The following is a 20,630-nucleotide window of genomic DNA, read 5'->3' on the forward strand; positions in this document are numbered from 1 at the left end:
CCCGGCGTATAGTTAAAGCTGCTATTTTGTGGCGTATAGATAGACTTGCCATGTTAAAGTATGGCCGTCGTTCCCGCGTAAGTCGTCCATGAATAGGAAAGGACGTAACTCACGTCTAAGTTCAAAAAATGACATCGGTGCGACGTAATTTCGCGCAAAGCACGGCGGGAAATTTCAAAACGGAGCATGCGCAGTTCAATCGGCGCGGGGACGCACTTCATTTAAATGAATCACGCCCCCTACCCGCCCAATTTGAAATACGCGCCGAGAGATACACTACGCCGCCGTAACTTACGGCGCGAAATCTACCTGGATTCGACTTAGAGCCAGGTAAGATACGGCGGCGTAGCGTATCTCTGATACGCTGCGCCAGGGCAATTCTATGTGAATCTGGCCCATAGTCTTCAATTGTAGACTTCAATCTAGTACTTGCTACAGTAATTGCTCACATAAATAATTACTCTCAGGTTTGCTAAACTAAATCTAATACGTATGTGAACAAAAGCAAATGCATCTTTTAACTAGATACTCAGCCATATACAAAGACTACTACTGGATTTTTTTACTGCACGTACGGCATGTAAAGTGCACAGACCTATGAACCACACCATATGAATCCTATATTTTCTGTCAATAAAATGTCAAGTTTTAGCACCAACTTTCATATAGGACTAATTTAAAGGAAATTAAAACTCAGCAACATGAAAATCCTTTGTTATCAGTACTAGAAATCTGTATTGGATTTTCTAGAGCAGAATGAAAGGTTATGTTTTCTATGCATTTCATGAGTGCCTAGGAATCCACTTTTTGTAATAAAATATTCACTAAAGTGAAATAAATTCAACCACTGGGATGAGAGCAAAGCATGCAGTGATACTCCGGTAACCCCAATAATAATGCAGACCTTTGAAGTTGTGCCATGAATTCCTGTTGAGCATAGTGTAGTAAAATATATAGTTTACTATATTCTGTTTCCCACCTTCCATTTACTTTAAAAGAAATTACTGAGATTGACAGATTGAATATATACTTTTTTAGTTAAGTTTTATAATTCCCGGTGGAAACTAATGGTGTCTATCAGAGATACATATTAAAGTGTATTTGAAGCCCAAATGTAATTTTAGTTTGAATAGAGTGCCGGGATTTTACTGCTATCTGGGCCTCAGCTGGAGAAATTTTCCTTCATTTTCGGACTCATTGACAATGTTTCACTAGACAGGAAGTGAGAAAAAATCTGCAAGTGTTTTCAGTAACACAGACAGAAATACAAATCTGACAGAGGCTTATGCCGCGTACACACGATCGGTTCGTCTGATGAAAACGGTCGGATGGACCGTTTTCATCAGACTAACCTATCGTGTGTGGGTCCCATAGGTTTTTTATCCATCGGTGAAAAAACTAGGAACTTGTTTTAAAATTATCTGATGGTTAAAAAACCGATAGAAAAAAACGATCGTCTGTGGGCACGTCTATCGGTTAAAAATCCACGCATGCTCAGAATCAAGTCGACGCATGCTCGGAAGCATTGAACTTAATTTTTCTCAGCACGTCGTTGTGTTTTACATCACCGCGTTTTGACACGATCGTTTTTTTAACTGATGGTGTGTAGGCAAGACTGATGAAAGTCAGCTTCATCGGATATCTGATGAAAAAATCCATCAGACCATTTGGAAGTGATGGAAAATCTCTTTAAGAGGGCCATGGATAGCAGTAAAAACCCAATGGGGTGCAGCTTGCTCAGCACTGCTGCCAGTTACAGAAAGGCTTGTATCTTTTTAATAAATGCATAACATTCTCTGACTGGAGGTAGTGAAGAGGAGGGGGTTGACTTCACGATCTCCTCCTTGTCCAATGAGAAAATGCCTTGTATTCATTGGAAAAATACAAGGCATTTTGTTTATGGTGGCAATGCCAAGCAAGCAACCCTCTGTGGTCAGTGTGCAGAGGGAAAGCTGCTCCGCACAGGACCCAGGAGATTGTGGCGCTCACTGTAGTGTTGCTGACTACTACAGTGATTGACAGTTTCCCCAGCAGTCTGTTAGGTATGAGTTATACATACTTAAATTAGCCCAAACTTGGAGCCATGTAGTTATGCAATTAAAGAGATTGTAAAGTCTATTATTTTTTTCTATTAAAATAACAAACATGTTACACTTACTTGTGCTGTGCAGTGGTTTTGCACAAAACAGCCTGTATACTCTTCTTTTCCAGTCCCTGGATGAAGCTCCTGGTCCCTCCCTCCTGTTGAGTGCCCCCACAGCAAGCAGCTTGCTATGGGGGCACCGGAGCCAAACTGCAGCTCCATGCATCCATTCAGACACGGAGTTGCAGCCTGACCCCACACTCTCATGCTACTGATTGGCTAACTGTGCTTGATTGACAGCAGGGGGAGTCAATGATGCCACTGCAGTGTTCAGCCAATCAGGAGGGAGAGTCCTGGCCGAGGGACTAGTGGACATTGCTGGATAGAGATGGGGCTTAGGTAAGTATTGGGGGGGCTGGGGGAGGGGGAGCTGCTGCACACAGAAGGCTTTTTATCTTAATGCATAGAATCTTCTGCCTATATAAACCCTTTAAGATCATAGCTGGTGTTCAGCTTTAACATGTTAAAACTTAAATTATAGTGATGGGATTTACATATACTTTTTCTAAGCAGATAGCATAATTATATATGCCATCTGGATCTTAACTATAGATTATGTAGCTATGGTATGTGAAATCTTTTTTCCATGACACTGTATCTGTATACCTGGTACTGGCAATGCAGATTTTCACATTACAATTGTAAACATAAACATAAATCTTCTTTAATTACATCTAGCATTAAAACACACTTAACTTTCGTTGTGAGTATATCTGTCTCCTGGTGATGCCCTGTCCTTGGGTAAATAGTATTGAAACAGCATTTGGGTTATCCCTAAGCAACATTAGCATGATGCAATGGGTACACTGCCTATGACCCTAGAAATGATGTCCTGTTTTCTGTGCAAAATAAAAAACGCTATTACTAAAAGCCTAGAGCCACCAATCAAGCCGAGAGAGAAAGCAGGGGAGGTACGCAGCACAGCATTAAGGATGTGCTGTCTTTTGCTGACTTCTACTGACCTTGTTAGATGACCTGTAAAATCGGATAATTACAGTGATCTAAAGTTGGTGGGGGGCACGTTGTCCAACTCACCCAGAAGTGCTGGATAACAGAAGGCTCTCTAGTGTTCTTTAGGGGGGTACACCATTATAATACACACGCTGGAAAGGTAAGTGTACAGTTTAATTTACAGGCTGGTTTGGCTTTATCATTCCCATCACTCAACCCTTAAGCCCTGTGCAAACGACCGGTCAGGAAAATAACGTCGGTTTTCCTGACGGAATTCCTGTCAAGCTTGCCGTGCATACAGGTGGCCATTCAAAAGAACCGCTGTTCTTTTGAATGGCAAGAACGCTCGTCACATTCAATGCCGTAGCCGCTATCTTGCTACACCCTACACTACCCTTGTATGCTACAGCGCATGCGTCGAAGTCTCATCGAGCATGTGTGAGTTTACCTGGGGACAGGTAAGCATACTGACGTATGGTTTTCTCAGCAGGAAACACTCTGCTGAGAATCCAGACAAGAAAATAGAGAGCAGGTTCTCTATTTTTCGCGTTGGGATTCTCTGCAGTTTACTCGACGAGAAAGCATACACATGCACGGTTTTCACAGCAAAACGCTCTTCCAGCAGCTTTCTTGCCGAGAAAACCGGTTGTGTGTACGGGGCTTCAGGCTGGCCATACATGGTCGAATTTCGAAAGAATTTTCTTTTGAAAATCAGAAAATTCATGCATTTTGTCATTGGATAGTGCCACCATTGATTTCAAAATTTGACCAACCAAGCCTTCAATTTCATCTCATGTTGCTACAGAAAATAATTTTCGTGGCTGGAAATCTTCTTTTCTTTCTGGGAAACTTCTTTTCTTTCTGGGAATTTTTTTTCCTTGCTCGATTCTCCCATCATTGATTAGAAAAATGTTCCTTTTTCAAAAAAATGTCAACATGTCCGATCTCAAATTCGATAGCAGCACGAAAATCGTCTGTTGCTGCAGCCCACTAATGGTGCAAAATACAAACGAAAATTCTTAGATAAGATTTTCGAAAGAAAATTCTTTCGAAATTCGACCTATGTATGGCTCGCCTTAAAGTGGGACCTGAGGGCCAGATTCACAAAAGGGATACGACGGTGTTTCTCCTGATACGCCGTTGTATCCCTGTTTCTATCTATGCGACTGATTCATAGAATCAGTTACGCATAGATATCCCTAAGATCCGACAGGTGTAATAGTTTTACACTGTCGGATCTTAGGATGCAGTACCGCGGCCGCCGCTGGGGGGAGTTTGCGTCGTAAACCAGCGGCGGGTATGCAAATTAGGAGTTACGGCGATCCACAAAGCTTTTTCCCGTCGTTACGTCGCCGCGAGTGTTAGTTTGCCGTCGCAAAGATGGGGCACCTTTTACAAAGTGGAAAATTACTCCACCATTTTTTTTCCCGGCGGAAGTTTTTTTTTCACTTCACGATTCACAAAACGTCGGCGCGTCGTAATTTTGCGCAAAGCACGTCAGGAAATTTGCTTCGGGAGCATGCGCAGTACGTCCGGCGCGGGAGTGCGCCTAATTTAAATGGTACCCGCCCCATTTGAATTGGCCCGCCTTGCGCCAGACGGATTTACGATACACTGCCGCAAATTTCCAGGTAAGTTCTTTGTGGATCGGGCACTTAGACATAAAATTTGCGGCGGTGTAACCTAACTCGGTTACGTTACGCTGCGCCCGGGCTACGTGAATCTGGCCCTGAATTCTTACCATATCATCATATAAAACCTAAGGTGAGTTCTTGATTTTTGCTGTCCTCTTCACTTAACCCTAAAAGTTAAGCCCTTCATTCTTACATTTAACTCTAAAATCTTTTAACACTTCAAGAAAGCAAATGATTCCTAACCTTCCTCTATACTTAATCCTTTAAGTGAGCCCTTGACATCTCAACCTCCTACCCTATCACTTAACCCATGAAAACATGTCTAACACTAACCAAACATAACTAACAAACCAAATTAATCCCTTCCTCTGTATACTCGTCTTGTTCTCCTCCAAGAACCTTTAAACCAAAATCTCAAAGAACCTGTGCTGAATCACAGAGAAATGATTTTAGTAGATCATACTATTTGCAGCAGTTGCTGAATGCATACCTTAAAGTTCAGGTATAGTTCATTCTAAACAGCCTTTCTGATGCAAGTACTACTTCCGAAATATAGGTAAGGGCCTGTCCTGTGGATGAGTAATTCCATAACTTTTACCACAATCATTTTTAAATGAATGAATTAACTGTTTTATATCCCATGGCAGAGATCCAATGTGAAGCAAATGAAGATTAAGGAAACCACACTGTAAAATTCTGCATATTACTATATCTTGTAACACAGAAAACCTTTTTCTCCTGCTTATTTGTACATTTTTCTGACTTTTTAGTTCCTTTCAGGTTCTGTTGTTAGCAGTCAAACTGAAGTTAGTGCATTTCCTAAGTTCAAGAAGAAACACACACATTGTTACCATTAATACAGAGGAAATATGCTCACAAATTACATTAGCTATGCACATTCTATATTAAACATGTGCTGCTACCCTGACCATTTATCTTAGCCATGTATCAGCTGTCTCTGAAAATGTCAAACAAAGGCTAAAAAGCTTTGTAAATAGCTTTGTATCACAGGCAGATGTCCGCAGATGTAGAGCTCAATCAGGTCTTAATGCCAATTGAGAATAGTCAGTTTATAAAAAGTTTACTAGGATATATATATATATATATATATATTTTTTTAGGATATATTTCTTTATTCATGGCACCACACTGCCTTTTCTTAAGGCTGGGTTCACACCAGTGTGAAATGGATGCTGGTTTCCCTGCTTTCAATTTGCATGGCAGAAAATGGTAACCGACTCTCTATGGAGCCAGTTCACATACCCCCGAAGCGGCTCCAGTGCGAATTGCAAAGGAGTCCTGTTCTTTTATCTGATATGTTTCAGGTCCGAATTCTGCCCAAAATTTGGGCTGAAATTGGACCTGAACCGATAAATGTAGACGGACCCTCTGCTGTGAGCGGCTCCGTTCCTCAGTGTGAACCCAGCCTAAAAGTTTAATAAAATGTCAAAACGATCATAAATACAATTCAAAACCACACTGTCACATTCCCTGAACACTTTACTGTCCCTGTATGCCCAATTATTTTCCAAATATTCAAAAATAGACTTCAGGTATGTGTTTGTTAGAAATTGGCTAGCATCAGGACAGTATGTGAGCCCTTGAACAGGTAACAAATAAAAAGATAAAAGGACTTTGTTATCATTTTATCAAAAAAAATAGAGTGTAGTATCTGTATCTGAGAGACAATGGGCCAGATTCACAGAAGAAGTACGCCGGAGTATTTACTGATACTCCGGCGTACTTTCAAATTTGCCGCGTCGTATCTTTAGATTGAATCCTCAAACCAAGATACAACGGCTTTTGGCTTCGATCCGACAGGCGTACGGCTTCGGATCGTAGGTGTAATACTTCGGCGCCCGCTGGGTGGAGTTTGCGTCGTTTTCAGCGTCGGGTATGCTAATTAGCTTTTTCCGGCAATTCACGAAGGTACGCGTGGCCGTCGCATTCTCTTACGTCACCGCTAGTCTGCTTTTCCCGGCGTATAGTTAAAGCTGCTATTCTGTGGCGTATAGATAGACGTGCCATGTTAAAGTATGGCCGTCGTTCCCGCGTCGAATTTAAATTTTTTTTTTTTTGCGCAAGTCGTCCGTGAATAGGAAAGGACGTAACTCACGTCTACGTTCAAAAAATGACGTCGGTGCGACGTCATTTTGCGCAAAGCACGGCTGGAAATTTCAAAACGGAGCATGCGCAGTACGTTCGGCGCGGGAACGTGCCAAATTTTAATGATCCACGCCCCCTACCCGGTTCATTTGAATTAGGCGGGCTTGCGCCGGAGGGATTTACGCTACGCCGCCGCAACTTTACAGGCAAGTGCTTTGTGAATCAAGCACTTGCCCGTAAAACTTGCGGCGGTGTAACGTAAATGTGATACGTTACGCCGCCGCATATGTACCTGAATCTGGCCCAATATCCATAAATATTGTGCAGTGGATGGACAGTTTGTAAGCAGTTTGGTAAATCCACAATATAAGAATATAATATTAGGCATGTTTTATATTGAAATAAATATTACAGGTTATTATCTGAGAGACAAAAGCCACATTTTTTTGAGTAATGGAGCACCAAAATAGACTGCAAATGTTAAGGTGCGTTGGATTTACTCTGCAGCAAACTAGATATTTGGAACTAAGGATCAGCTGTAAAAACATTGTGTGGCCCCTTTACAGTACATTGGCACTGAAATAAGCTGCAAACGTTGAGACACATTGCAGGATTTACCCTGCAGTAAACAGTAGACATTTGGAAGCTGAGGTCCACCTGATGATAGATAACAGACTTACAGACAGGAGAGTGCTACATGCCTGTCCTAGAGCTTTTTTTATAATGAGCATTATTATTCTGTCTGACCAGTGACTACATTCGATTGGCACCTCTCTAGTCTTGGCATTCTCCAGACTCCATGATTGATGAGAAGCACAAACCTAAAGCCAAAACCAAGCATAATATCTAACTTTGCCCATATATAGCAGGTTAATTTGTAAAACAGCAAGGCCCCAGCTTTACTAATTTACATCATAACAACAAAACCAGTGCCAGCCACAGTTATACTGTGAGAACACTGAACAGTAAACGTCAATGGCCCAAAAAGCCTGTCCTTACCATGAGGGCTAGACATGAGTTATACTAGCCCAAAAACCTGACTGAAGTTAGGGTAAAGTTTATTTAATGGTCTAGGCCAGTGATGGTGAACCTTGGCACCCCAGTTGTTTTGGAACTACATTTCCCATGATGCTCAACTACATTGCAGAGTGCATGAGCATCATGGGAAATGTAGCTCCAAAACATCTTGGGGTGCCAAGGTTCGCCATCACTGGCCTAGACCATTAAATAAACTTTACCCGCTGGCAAGATCAAACCACCAATAAAGCTGTGATCACCAGTGGGTGGTCAACCCTTATGAGGGATAAAGGTTTTCAGGTCAGTAGAGGCTACACGCCTTGACTGGAGTTCAGACACAACCTCTTAAGATACAACCCCCATAGCAGCAAATCACATCTGACCTATTTCAAGCTTATCTGCATTATTGTTATCAACCACTCTAATGAGCCATGTTTACATCAGTCAGGACTCTGTTTAACTAGGAGCTCATGAGAATAAACGATTCTACTTTTGACGAGGAACATTCTGAACTATTATTTTGTATTTTAGATGACAGTACAATCATTAATTAGTATCACAAACCCGAAAGCAATTGACTCTTTGAAATTTCTCTACAAAGAAATGTATTTGCATTGTACTTTTTCTATTTGAAACGTAGCTATTCGTGTAGCATCTTGTGCCCACACTGTTCACATTTCTTTTTACCAACTGTCACGGCTTATTTTGTTGTCTCTTCCTTTCTATATCTGTCACCATCATCTGTTGTTTTCTTGTATACGCTAGAAATCTGTTTCCATTTACTATTTTCAATTGAATTTTAATATTCCTTTGATTGTTCTTTTATTTCCATGTTCCTAGCAGGACTCTGCATCAATATCAAAACATGTCTATAAATCTGTTTCTAACTAACACTGCTTGGCTACTAAAGAACACAGCGGCGAACCTGATTTACTAAGTGTGAAGCTAGGTAGAATGCAATGAAGTGAAATGTAGTGGACCTATGTTTACTTCAGACATCCAATCAACTCACATAATTGGATGTATGAAGCGAACACAGGTGAACTTCACTTAGCTTCACACGAGTTCAGAAAGAAGTTCAGGGCATATTGCCATATCAAAACTATTTTAATGGACGATTCTGGATAGATTCTGTCTTTTTGTTATAATTTTAGAATTGCAGTCCTATAAAAATTATAGAGCACCTGAAAAAAAAAAAAAAAAAAAAACGACAGGAGGAAATGCTTAGTGAAAGATTTAACAAAAGAATCTCACCACACTTAACCCAGGTAGTCCATAATGACGATTAGAGTGATCAATCTTGTGATTTAAGCTCCTGTCTGGTGTAATAGTAACTGTATAATTGAAAAGGGCACTCAATCTTGGGATAGCTTGAAAATCTTAAAGTGGAGTTCCACCCAAAAGTAGAACTTCCGCTTTAAGCACCTCTGCAGTTAAATTTTTTTGCGCTATTAACAAAAAAAAGGCAGCATATATTCTTACTTTCTGTAATGTTAAAAAAAAAAATATTTCTTCATCAGTTTAGGTCATATATTTATTCTGCTTCATATTTTTGGTAAAAAAAAATCCCAATAAGAATTTGATTGGTTTACGCAAAAGCTATTGCGTCTACAAACTATGGGTTAGATTTATGTTTTTTTTTTTTTTTTTTTTTTTTACTAGTAATGGCGGCGATCAGTGATTTTTAGTGGGACTGCGACATTGTGGCGAACAAATCTGACCCTAAATAACACTTTTTGGGGGCCAGTGACACCAATATAGTGAGCAGTGCTAAAACAAATGCACTGATCCCTGTATAAATGACACTGGCAGGGAAGGGGTTAACACCAGGGCCAATCAAAGGGTTAAGTGTGTCCTAGGGAGGTGCTTTCTAACTGTGGGGGAGTGTTAAACTGCAGGAAAACAGAGATCGTGTTTCAGCTTAGCTGGAACAGAAGATCTCTCTTTTCCTCACTGACAGCTCAGCGTGAATGATCGGCGGGTCAGGGCGGCCATCGCTTGCTGTGTCCAATCACCAGGAGCTGCACTCCAGCGGCAAACATGTGCTCCCTACACCGCGTGCACAAAATTACATAGCGGTACGTGATTTTGTGCAGCCGGGCAGTAGTATATGTACGGTCGGCGGTCCGGAAGCAGTTAGGTGAGGTGCCATTTTCTGTATTTTGACTTGATGATTCTGTACATAACACACTTGCTATCCTTTGGGTAGCTACATTCACTCCTCCATTGTACCTATGGAGGGAGCCATGTTGTCACCAAGATTGGACTTCAAACATGTCTGCCTTTATTCATCTTCATAGAGCTGAAAAGGATCCTGAATTTCTGGCAGGATTAACAGGTATTTTCTGTACTTGCTGAAATTGTTGTTTGCCTGAAAAAGAAAGCTAATGCAACTGCCGCACCGAAAGACTGCTAAGCCGCTGTGTATTACATTTTCCTTTTCAGGACCCTCCGGTAAACACAAGCAGGGACTATTATCCATTCCTTCACTCTAATACAATGTCAGATGGATAGCATTACCAGTCATGGATGTGCAATAGGAAAAAAAAAAAAAACTTGATTAATATCTGAAGAAATTCTAAGAAATTAGGAGACTTTCCATTTTGTAGGATGCAAAGAATAAGTAAACGGATTCATATGCTGTATTTATTTCCTGTCAGTGATACATAATCTAACACTTTAAAACATAGGTGGATTAACTCCAGAAACCATTTATTTCTGCTGCTATAAAAAGTACACCAAATATACCACCTCATCACATAACAAAATCAAATACATGTAAAACAAAAGATAACAAACGTCATGCGGGGTTCCTTGTAAAATCATCTCCAACATAAACAGCCCAAAATCCATGGATGAATATTTATGCCAGATGTCAAGAAATTCCATTCCCACTGACAAACACACTAATGTACAAAGAGCTGTACATATAGTAATTTTTAGCAAGTGTTCTCTGAGACCAGAAAGTTATTTCAAAGGTTCCCTCACGTTAAGAAAAGTTGAGAAAGTCTACTTTAGTACATTATAAACTCAAGTCTTTTGAACGCAGGTACAGCAGTACAAAAGTACAAAAGAGATTCCTTCCCTGTCACCATTTCTCTCTTGGTGTCAGGAAAACTTGTTAGAAGCAATTCATGCTGATAGCAGAGGAACGAAGCAGCAGACAGAAATTACACTTCTGTAAGCAGCAGACTGAAATTACACTTAGTACTCTTAATTAAGACAAGTACACGCTCTGGAGGGATATGCTTTGTTCATATTTCATGTCTAAGGTTTATAACCTTTTTAAAACTGAACTCCAGGAAATATGAAAAAATTCCCCCTTTACAGTGGGGCTGCGCCTTCTAAGGGATCTGATAAGTAGATTTACTTACCTGATCCCCTTCCCCTGCAGGCTCCTTTGCGCTGCTAGACTGGACCCCACAGCCTTTTCACCCTTATGTTCTGGTGATCTGAGGACCTCTGATGTCATCAAGACCCATGCGGGATCAATAGCCCTGGATGGGACATGAGGATGCCGATAAACAGTCCACTGCTAGAGCATGGGGGGAGTGCCAACTGCCTGGGGTGCAGATTATAGGATATGTAAAATTGCTTTTACTGTTCCCCTAGACCAGTGGCCTCCAGACTGCAGCCCTTTACCTGCCACAGTCTGGAGGCCACTCCAGGCTTTACCTGCCTTTATTGGGCCCTTGGGAATTCCTCCTACAGATATGAAGCACTATTCCTCCCACTGATATGGATGGGGCACTATTCCTTCCACTGAACCCAATGAAGGGGTACTATTTATCCCACTGACACTAATGACGGGGCATTATTCCTTCCACTGACACTATTCCTCCCGCTGATACAGACGATGGGGCACTATTCCTTTATATTGACAACAATGATGGGGCACTATTTCTCCCACTGATACCAACAATGGAACACTGATGCCGATGATAGGGCAAAATTTCTTCCACTGACACCAATAATGGGGCACTATGTATTTCACTGACACCAGCAATGGGGCATTATTGCTCCCACTGATACCCAAATGATAAGGCATTATTTATATTACTAATATCCATTATGAGACACAATTCCTCCTCCTACTGACTTCAGGTGCTATATAATTTTTTTTACTCCCACTGACCACCGTCCACCCCCCCTTAAGTCTGAAGGAGAGTAAACTGGCCTTTAGTTTAAAAAGTTTGGAGACCCTTGTCCTAGACCAGGGGTGCCCAACCTTTTGAAGATCGAGGGCCACTTAAGCAACTTGGTAACCAGTCGGGGGCCACAATGAGCGTAGCGGGTGGATGACAGGTCACGGCTACAGGTCACGGCTACTCTATAGGCCCTCTAATCCACCCAGATGAAAAGGGACGAACTCCCTTCTGTTTTTCGGATTGGAGGTAGGTGGGCGTAAACGGACATCTGGCGCTCTATAGAGGTGAATTGAGGGCCCGATTTGGTCAGGCTGATCGTGTGAAAAGGGCTTAAGACTGCTTTCACACTGATGTTCTGTGGTTTACCCACACCCCGGGTGCAGCGTAGTGCACCTGTGTCTATCCTGGGGGTTAGCTGAACTTTGCCATAGACTCCGCCTGTGTAAAAGCTGGCGCTGTAGAGAAAGCATCGGCTTATGGGGCTCTGCTCGGCAGCCGCTTTCTTCCTCTACCACCAGATTCATTCACCACACTGATGCTGTGGTATGGTGGGTCAGCAACCTGTGATCTGGGCTTGCCAACCCACCATTCCAGAGCATTAGGTCGTGGGCCACATCAGAGGGCTCCGTGGGCCACATGTGGCCCCCGGGCCACTGGTTGGCCACCCCTGTCCTATACTAAACTTTCAGTGCAAGTACAGACCCACTGCAAGGGTGACTTTTTAGGTTCCCTGGAGCTAAACTTTAAAACCTAAAGCTCACACCTAAAGCAGTTGTTTCCTATGCATGTCTGATGGCCTGTAATTGCTACTATTGCAAATACACTCGGATAATTCATTTATTTTCTAGGCCATTTAAGGACTGACATGGACAGCAGTGCAGTCATGCAAAACTGTCACAACTCACCCTAAGAATCTGCATGTGATATATTTTAAAACCAGACTCGGAAAGGCAATCCTAATATTTTTTCTGTTTTATCTCTGTTTACTTATCATCGACACACTGCTCTGAAAGGAGGTAGTTTATGCAACGTGCCAAGAAATATGATGTCATTGTGGACTTTTTGCTTTCTGCTTTAGTCTGTCTTGGCTTTTATCTTGACTTCAACACTGTGCTCTGGCAAGCTTGATAAGAAAATGTTTGTGAATCATATACCAGAGGTAAAATACCAACATGCTTAACCACAGGCCTCAATAAATAACACTAGTGAACATTACGCCAGACACAAAAGCAACATAAACTTCACTTAGGTTTTTACTTTCTCAGTATAAGACAGCTCATGCGGCGTACACACAAACGGAATTTAGAAAAAAATTGGACGGAATTCCACTCAAGCTTGGCTTGCATACGCACGGTCACACCAAATTCCGACCGTCAAGAACGTGGTGACATACAACACTACGACGAGCCGAGAAAAATTAAGTTTAATGCTTCCGAGCATGTGTCGAATTGTTTCCGAGCATGCATGTTTTTTCCCTGTCGGAATTCCATACAGACGAACGGATTTTCCGATAGGAATTGTTTCTGTCGTAAAACTTGAGAACCTGCTCTGTATCTAAGTCCGTTTGAAATTCTGACGGAAAAAGTCCGATGGAGCATACACACGGTCGGAATATCCGATGAAAAGCTCCCATCTGACTTTTTCCATCGGAAATTCCAACCGTGTCTACGCAGAATAAGCCCCCTTTCACACAGGTCTCCTGATCGGATACACCTATCAATTTTTCTGGCAGACCTGATTGGAAGGTCCATGGAGCCATATGTACAGGCGGATGGAAATGGACTTGTGCCTGTTTACATCTGCCTACCTGAGGGTCTGATGAGGTCTCGAAAGGGTCAGCAGGGTCCATTTACACCCGGCCACCCATAAAGCTCAGTGGGGTCTGCCCGAGTCTGGGGACAGATGTGACATAAGTCCTGCTCTACTCTTATCAGCAAGGGATCTGCTCACAGAACTCTGGTCGATCGAAGAGGATTCGGTTCCGTGTGAAAGGGGCCTAAGTTGTGCATTAAAATACAATTTTATGTGACGCATGGCCACAAATATTATATGACTGGTAGGTATAGGTGATTGCAATTAATATATCTATCAAGACATACAGTGGGGATCGAAAATTTGGGCACCCCAGGTAAAAATTTGTATTAATGTGCATAACGAAGCCAAGGAAAGATGGAAAAATCTCCAAAAGGCATCAAATTACAGATTAGGCATTCTTATAATATGTAAAAAAAAGTTAGATTTTATTTCCATCATTTACACTTTCAAAATTACAGAAAACAAAAAAATGGCATCTGAAAAAGTTTGGGCACCCTGCAGAGTTAATATCTTGTACTGCCCCCTTTGGTAAGTATCACGGCTTGTAAACGCTTTTTGTAGCCAGCCAAGAGTCTTTCCATTCTTGTTTGAGGTATCTTTGCCCATTCTTCCTTACAAAAGTCTTCCAGTTCTTTGAGATTTCTGGGCTGTCTGTCATGCACTGCTCTTTTAAGGTCTATCCATAGATTTTCAATTATGTTGAGGTCAGGAGATTGTGAAGGCCATGGCAAAACCTTCAGTTTACGCCTCTTCATGTAATCCCCTGTGGATTTTGAGGTGTGTTTAGGATCATTATCCATTTGTAGAAGCCATCCTCTCTTTAACTTCAGCTTTTTCACAGATGGCATCAAGTTACCATCCAAAATTTGCTGAAACTTTATTGAATCCATTTTTCCTTCTACTCGTGAAATGTTCCCTGTGCCACTGGCTGCAATACAACCCCGAAGCATGATTGATCCACCCCCATGCTTCACAGTTGGACAGAGGTTCTTTTCATTAAATTCTGTGCCCTTTCTTCTCCAAACGTACCCCTGCTCATTCCGGCCAAAAAGTTCTATTTTAACCTCATCGGTCCACAGAACTTGTTTCCAAAAGGCATCAGGCTTGTCTATATGTTCATTTGCAAAGTTCAATCGCAGATTTTTGTGGTGAGGATGTAGAAGAGGTTTTCTTCTGATGACTCTTCCATGAAGAACATATTTGTACATGTATCTCTTTATAGTGGAATAGTGTACCACAACTCCAGTGTCTGCCAGATCTTTCTGGAGGGATCGTGCAGTCAAACGTGGGTTTTGAATTGCTTTTCTCACAATCCTGCGAGCTGTTCTGTCTGATATTTTTCTTGGTTTTCCAGATCTTGCTTTAACTTCCACTGTTCCTGATGACTGCCATTTCTTAATTACATTCCGAACAGAGGATATTGACATCTGAAAACGCTTTGCTATCTTCTTATAGCTTCTCCAGCTTTGTGAGCGTCAACTATTTTCACTTTCAGTTTTCTAGACAACTGCTTAGAAGAACCCATGGTGCTGATTGTTGGGGGAGGGTCAGATGAGTCTGGGCATTTAAAACCTTTGAGATTGACATCACCTGGTCTTCCCAGACGATGAGTGAGAACAATCCATGACACTGGCAGCTCTCAGCTTTGCAAAGGGGACAGTGCATGCTATAAATTCTGCAGGGTGCCCAAACTTTTGCAGACACCATTTTTTTGTTTTCTGTAATTTTGAAAGTGTAAATGATGGAAATAAAATGTAACTTTTTTTGACATATTATATGAATGTCTAATCTGTAATTTGATGCCTTTTGGAGATTTTTCCATCTTTCCTTGGCTTCGTTATGCAGATTAATACAATTTTTTACCTGGGGTGCCCAAACTTTCGATCCCCACTGTATATCCTGTTATTGTGCAGCTAATACATGAATATGTTTACTGTGCAGCTAATACATGAATACGTAATGTATATCAATTAACGTCTGATATTTTCTCCATTTAGAGCTGTTAAATATGACCTTAATAGTGTTGTGTTATATCTGTTCAATAAGTGCACACAATACCTGTTATTCTGAAGTGTATTGGAAGTACAGAACATGTATCCCCTATGTTATAGGGAAGAGAGGTGTAGAAGGTATTCTGCAGTCCTAATACTTGTCTTGCTCTAAGGTGACAACACTGCCTCTCTGTGTGTATGGTGAGTGTTGTCACCCTAGGACAGGAAGTACTTTACTATCAAGATCACAAGGTAAAAAAAGGGAAAATATTAAACTTCTTGTGTTCTTGGATTCAGACATAAAGAATAATTTCATTTTATTATTCATTTTTTTAGAATGGAGGTTACATTTTGTAGGTAGGGACCCATAATGGAAGTTTCATAAGCATTTTTGGGAACCAAAGATATTAGTTTCCCCACATTCTATTAGATTATAGCCCTACCCCAGTATTATGACATGGTGACGGTTTGTCTCCCAGGCACATGGCACAATGATATTTGCAGTAGTCTTTGTAAAAAAACATGCAAAACTTTTTAACAATTAACCATTGCAAAAAATGTCTTCTTCCTTAGTGATTACAGTATTTTTGAAAGGAGTTATGCATTTGTATTATCCAGGTGATTTTGCAAACGTTTTGTATGATAATTAGATATGTTTTTGGCCAGCAAATTGATGAGCATACACACAAATTAGTGCCTAGTTCTTATATTAAACATCCCAATGATAGATAATAGATAGATAGATGATGATAGATAGATCAATTGCTAAGCTGGCCTTAGATGGATCAAATCTCGGCCAGCTCAGCAGGTACCAGCTGGGATTTGATCTATCTATGGGCAGGCTGGTTGTACTGAAGTTGATCCAGCGATTGACTTCAGTACAACCAGCCGGCTGCATTTTCATGCAAACACTTCCAGCGGTTACAGCTGCTAAAAGTGATCACTGTGTTCTGCCAGCAAGGAAGGATTCTCACCTGCAGAATGCAATAGTGCCGCGAAAAGGATTCCTTCATCAACACTAACCACCCATGGTGGAAGGAAAGAAAATTGCAAAATCTATGAGCTGCTTAAAGCTGGCCATACATTATACAATTTGCATACTTTTCCTTTAGATTTATCAAAACCGTATAATATGAGGTCAAACCTAAAAACTTTCCATTTGTATGCAATCAGGCAGGCCGTTACACTACATCAGGGGTCTTCAAACTTTATAAACAAAGGGCCAGTTTATTATTCTTCAGACTTTAGGGGAGCCGGACTGTGGCCAGTGGTAGTGGAGATTTTCCAGGCATCATAAACATCGCCATATTTGGTATTAGGGGAAGGAATAGTGCCCCATCGTTGGTATCATTGGGAGGAATAGTGCCCTATTATTGGTGTCAGGGGGAGAAATGATGCCCCACTGTTGGGTGTCAGTTGGACGAAAAGTGTCTTATTACAGTAAGAGGAATAGTGCCCCAAGGGCCGGATACAGGCAGGCAAAAAGGCCACATCTGGCCCCAGGGCCGCAGTTTGGAGACCACTGCACTACATAGTTGAAGGTAAATCTACAAGAAATTGAGCAAGAACAATGTATAATGTATGGCCAGCCTAAGCAGTAACAAGATTCAATGAACTGAAAATTTCCTCTTACAACTACAAAACCTACAAAAGCATTTGATTCGGACTCGATTCTTTGCAGTGCAATTTCAGCCCATTTATTTTGTATGGCTCAATTCACACCACACAAAAAAGGTGCAGGCATCCTTTTTTTTTTACCTGCACTGGAATCCGGTAGCATAGGTGCTCACAAAACAGGTTGCACTGTGTTTTTGGGACCTGTTTTGGGGTGCCATTCATTTAACATTGCTACTGGTGGCAGATCCCATGAACTGAGTGCAATTTCAGCCCATTTATTTTGTATGGCTCAATTCACGCTGCACGGAAAAGGTGCAGGCATCCTTTTTTTTTACCTGCACGGGAACAGGTTGCACTGCGTTTTTGGTAGCTGTTTTGGGGTGCCATTAATTTAACATTGCTACTGGTGGCAGATCCCATGAACTGAGTGCAATTTCAGCCCATTTATTTTGTATGGCTCAATTCACGCTGCACGGAAACGGTGCAGGCATCCTTTTTTTACCTGCACGGGAACAGGTTGCACTGTGTTTTTGGGACCTGTTTTGGGGTGCACTTAATTTAACATTGCTACTGGTGGCAGATCGCATGAACTGAGTGCCATTTCAGCCCATTTATTTTGTATGGCTCATTTCACACTGCACGAAAAAGGTGCAGGCGTCCTTTTTTTTTACCTGCACGGGAACAGGTTGCACTGTTTTTTTAGGACCTGTTTTGGGGTGCCATTAATTTAACATTGATACTGGTGGCAGATCGCATGAACTGAGTGCGATTTCAATCCAGTGTGAGAAACGCTCAGGATTCGCTGAGTTTACCGCACCGCATATATTGGTATAGTTAAAGTGACACTACACAAGATCCTTATTCTCAAAAAATAATCTGTACACATGCACCACCTAAAAGCCCTGCTATAGTCGCTAACTTTTTATCTGCAGTTAATACTAATGTCAACATGTGGATACGGTAATGGTTCACCTGCTTTGCCATATTTATGGAGCCTGTACGGATATAGACGTAGGATCAGATGTGTGCTATCTATTTATTTAAGCGGTATTTTTGTTTATAAAAGAGGGATTAGACAGGGGCCTTATCTTTATGCCCAGAGTACACATATATTGTCTATATACACAGTAGCTGCAGATACATTGTAGCAAGTGCTTGAGGGCTTGTATTCGCAGGCTGTAATTCCCCACATTCATTCAACCTCAGCCAAAGTGCTGATGATGAGCACCGCCTCGCCTGGATAGGAAACTAAACTGTAATTTCAGCTGCTTTATTAGGAATGCAGCAATCAAAACAGGCAATTAATTATCAGCCGATGATTAAAGAGTCAACAACCTTTAAAGGAACAATAAATAAAAAAAAAAGGGGAGGTGGATTTTACATCTGAAAATGATAGCTTGTATTAAATGGTAGATATCATCCTAGTTTATACAACGTACATTCCATATATGAAAAAAACAAAAACCGCCAAGGTATTCTAGCTACACAAGAGGCTGCCAAATCTAGTTATGACACTACAAATCTTAGCATAACTCAACGGCACTAGAGACGTTCGGGTTAGCTGAGACTTGTAGTTCTACAAAAGCAGGACATATTACGCCATTGAGTTTGAGGAATTCATATGGGATAGGATCCGTCACAATGTCAAACACTTTTTTCAGAGGTGACGGTGTCGATACAATATATATATATTTAGTGAAATGAACTTACCAGATGACAATGAAAGTATAAATTCTGACCCTCCAGTGTTTTCATAGGAGCTTCTTTCTGCTACCAGGCTGGCTCTGTCTTTGTGACCAAGTTCTCATCTGTTGCCAAGCTGTGACCAGTCCTTTAAGGTCCCTATTATTTCCAGGTAATGTTGCAGACCTAAGTGGGGTCGCTACGTCTCTCTCCGAGCAGTACACATGCTTTGCAAAAAGTGATTAAACTTAGCCTGGAGAGAGCAGAGTTTTTTTTTTCTTCTTCTTCTTCCCCTTTTTAATGTATACATGTAAACTCTCTGACACCACCTAGAGGCTTACCTGTCTTCTCTTCATTCATCTAGGCTTCCTTTAAGAAAGAAGAAAAAAAAGAAATACCGGTTTGCTGCAAGGGATGTATTATATCATAAAGAGCTGTCTGTATAATTGTAGCCTAAAGAGTTAGGAAGCTTTGGCACTATTAAAAGGGGTTTTCCACCATATTCCGAACCTGAATGATCACGCAGCTTTCCTTTTAAGTATGCCCACTTTTTTTAAAGTCATTAGCATAAAGCTTTCACTAAAACAACACCTTGAGAATTAGTACGGCTGTTCCTTGAACTCTGACCACAGGATATTTTTGCACACGGTTAAAAAAAAAATGCTTTGTGTTCAAATGCCTGGACATACTTGTATTTCAGTCCTAGGCAGTAGATACTAATGTAACCAATTTTACATACAATATAAAATATACCAATATAAAAAGCACTGAAAGCACTCTAATATCTATTTTTAACACTCAATCAAAAATTTTAATACCTAAGAATGTTCTACAGCTCACAGTGAAGCAGAAGTAGGAACATTTTGATGAGCCCCAAAACCCCTGTCCCGGTAAACGCACTCTCTACTGTCATAGGCAGGGGAGTCTTCTGAATGCAGTGTGCAAGTTCATAAGTTGGACCCCTTACCTGGCACCCTGCAGCAAAAAGTGGGCACAGTGTACGTTGCGCTGAATATTGAGCACTATGGTGCATAAAACCTGATTGCCTAGCTAAAAAAAAACAACAGCATATAGGAGGTGCTTCTATCTGTCCCTTGCTATCTCTATTAACTCTTGCCTGGACAACTTCGGATGACACACTGGGGAGAAAACTGAGCTACACATTTACAGAGACTGGGTATAGGTGAACCTATAACAGTCTCTGCAAATGTGTAGCTCAGTTTTCATTTGAAAGGTGTTTTTTCCTCCCCCTTCCCTCTCTATTGATTACCTGTCCCCAGATGAGATAACAGCTTTTATGTTGTCACTTTCTACAGTCTTGTAACCCTTAACAATCTGCTCACCTAGGTGATGCTCTTGCGCGTAACAAAGGCAGCACAGTCGCTGCTTCCCACTAGACATGTGCATTCGTTTTCGTCCAAATGCATTTTTGACCAAATTTCGGGTATTTTCGTTATCGTTTTAACAAACAAAAAAGAGAACACGCAGAATCCGAAATCTGAAAGATGCGACATAAAATTATTTT

At 41.3% G+C, this 20,630-nt stretch overlaps 1 protein-coding gene across 1 annotated transcript in view; it reads right to left on the reverse strand.

The window, feature by feature from the left end:
- The window catches only part of EDAR (ectodysplasin A receptor), a 145,206-nt gene extending 125,716 nt beyond the window's left edge, over window positions 1-19,490 (reverse strand). The window contains exon 1 of the mRNA XM_040336481.1: window positions 19,133-19,490. The gene's annotated coding sequence lies outside the window, so the exon portion shown is untranslated. The remainder of the gene's footprint in view (window positions 1-19,132) is intronic.
- Between the last annotated feature and the right edge of the window lie 1,140 nt (window positions 19,491-20,630).

The sequence above is a fragment of the Rana temporaria genome, chromosome 2 (genome assembly GCF_905171775.1).
Source record: "Rana temporaria chromosome 2, aRanTem1.1, whole genome shotgun sequence".
Lineage (NCBI taxonomy): Eukaryota > Metazoa > Chordata > Amphibia > Anura > Ranidae > Rana > Rana temporaria.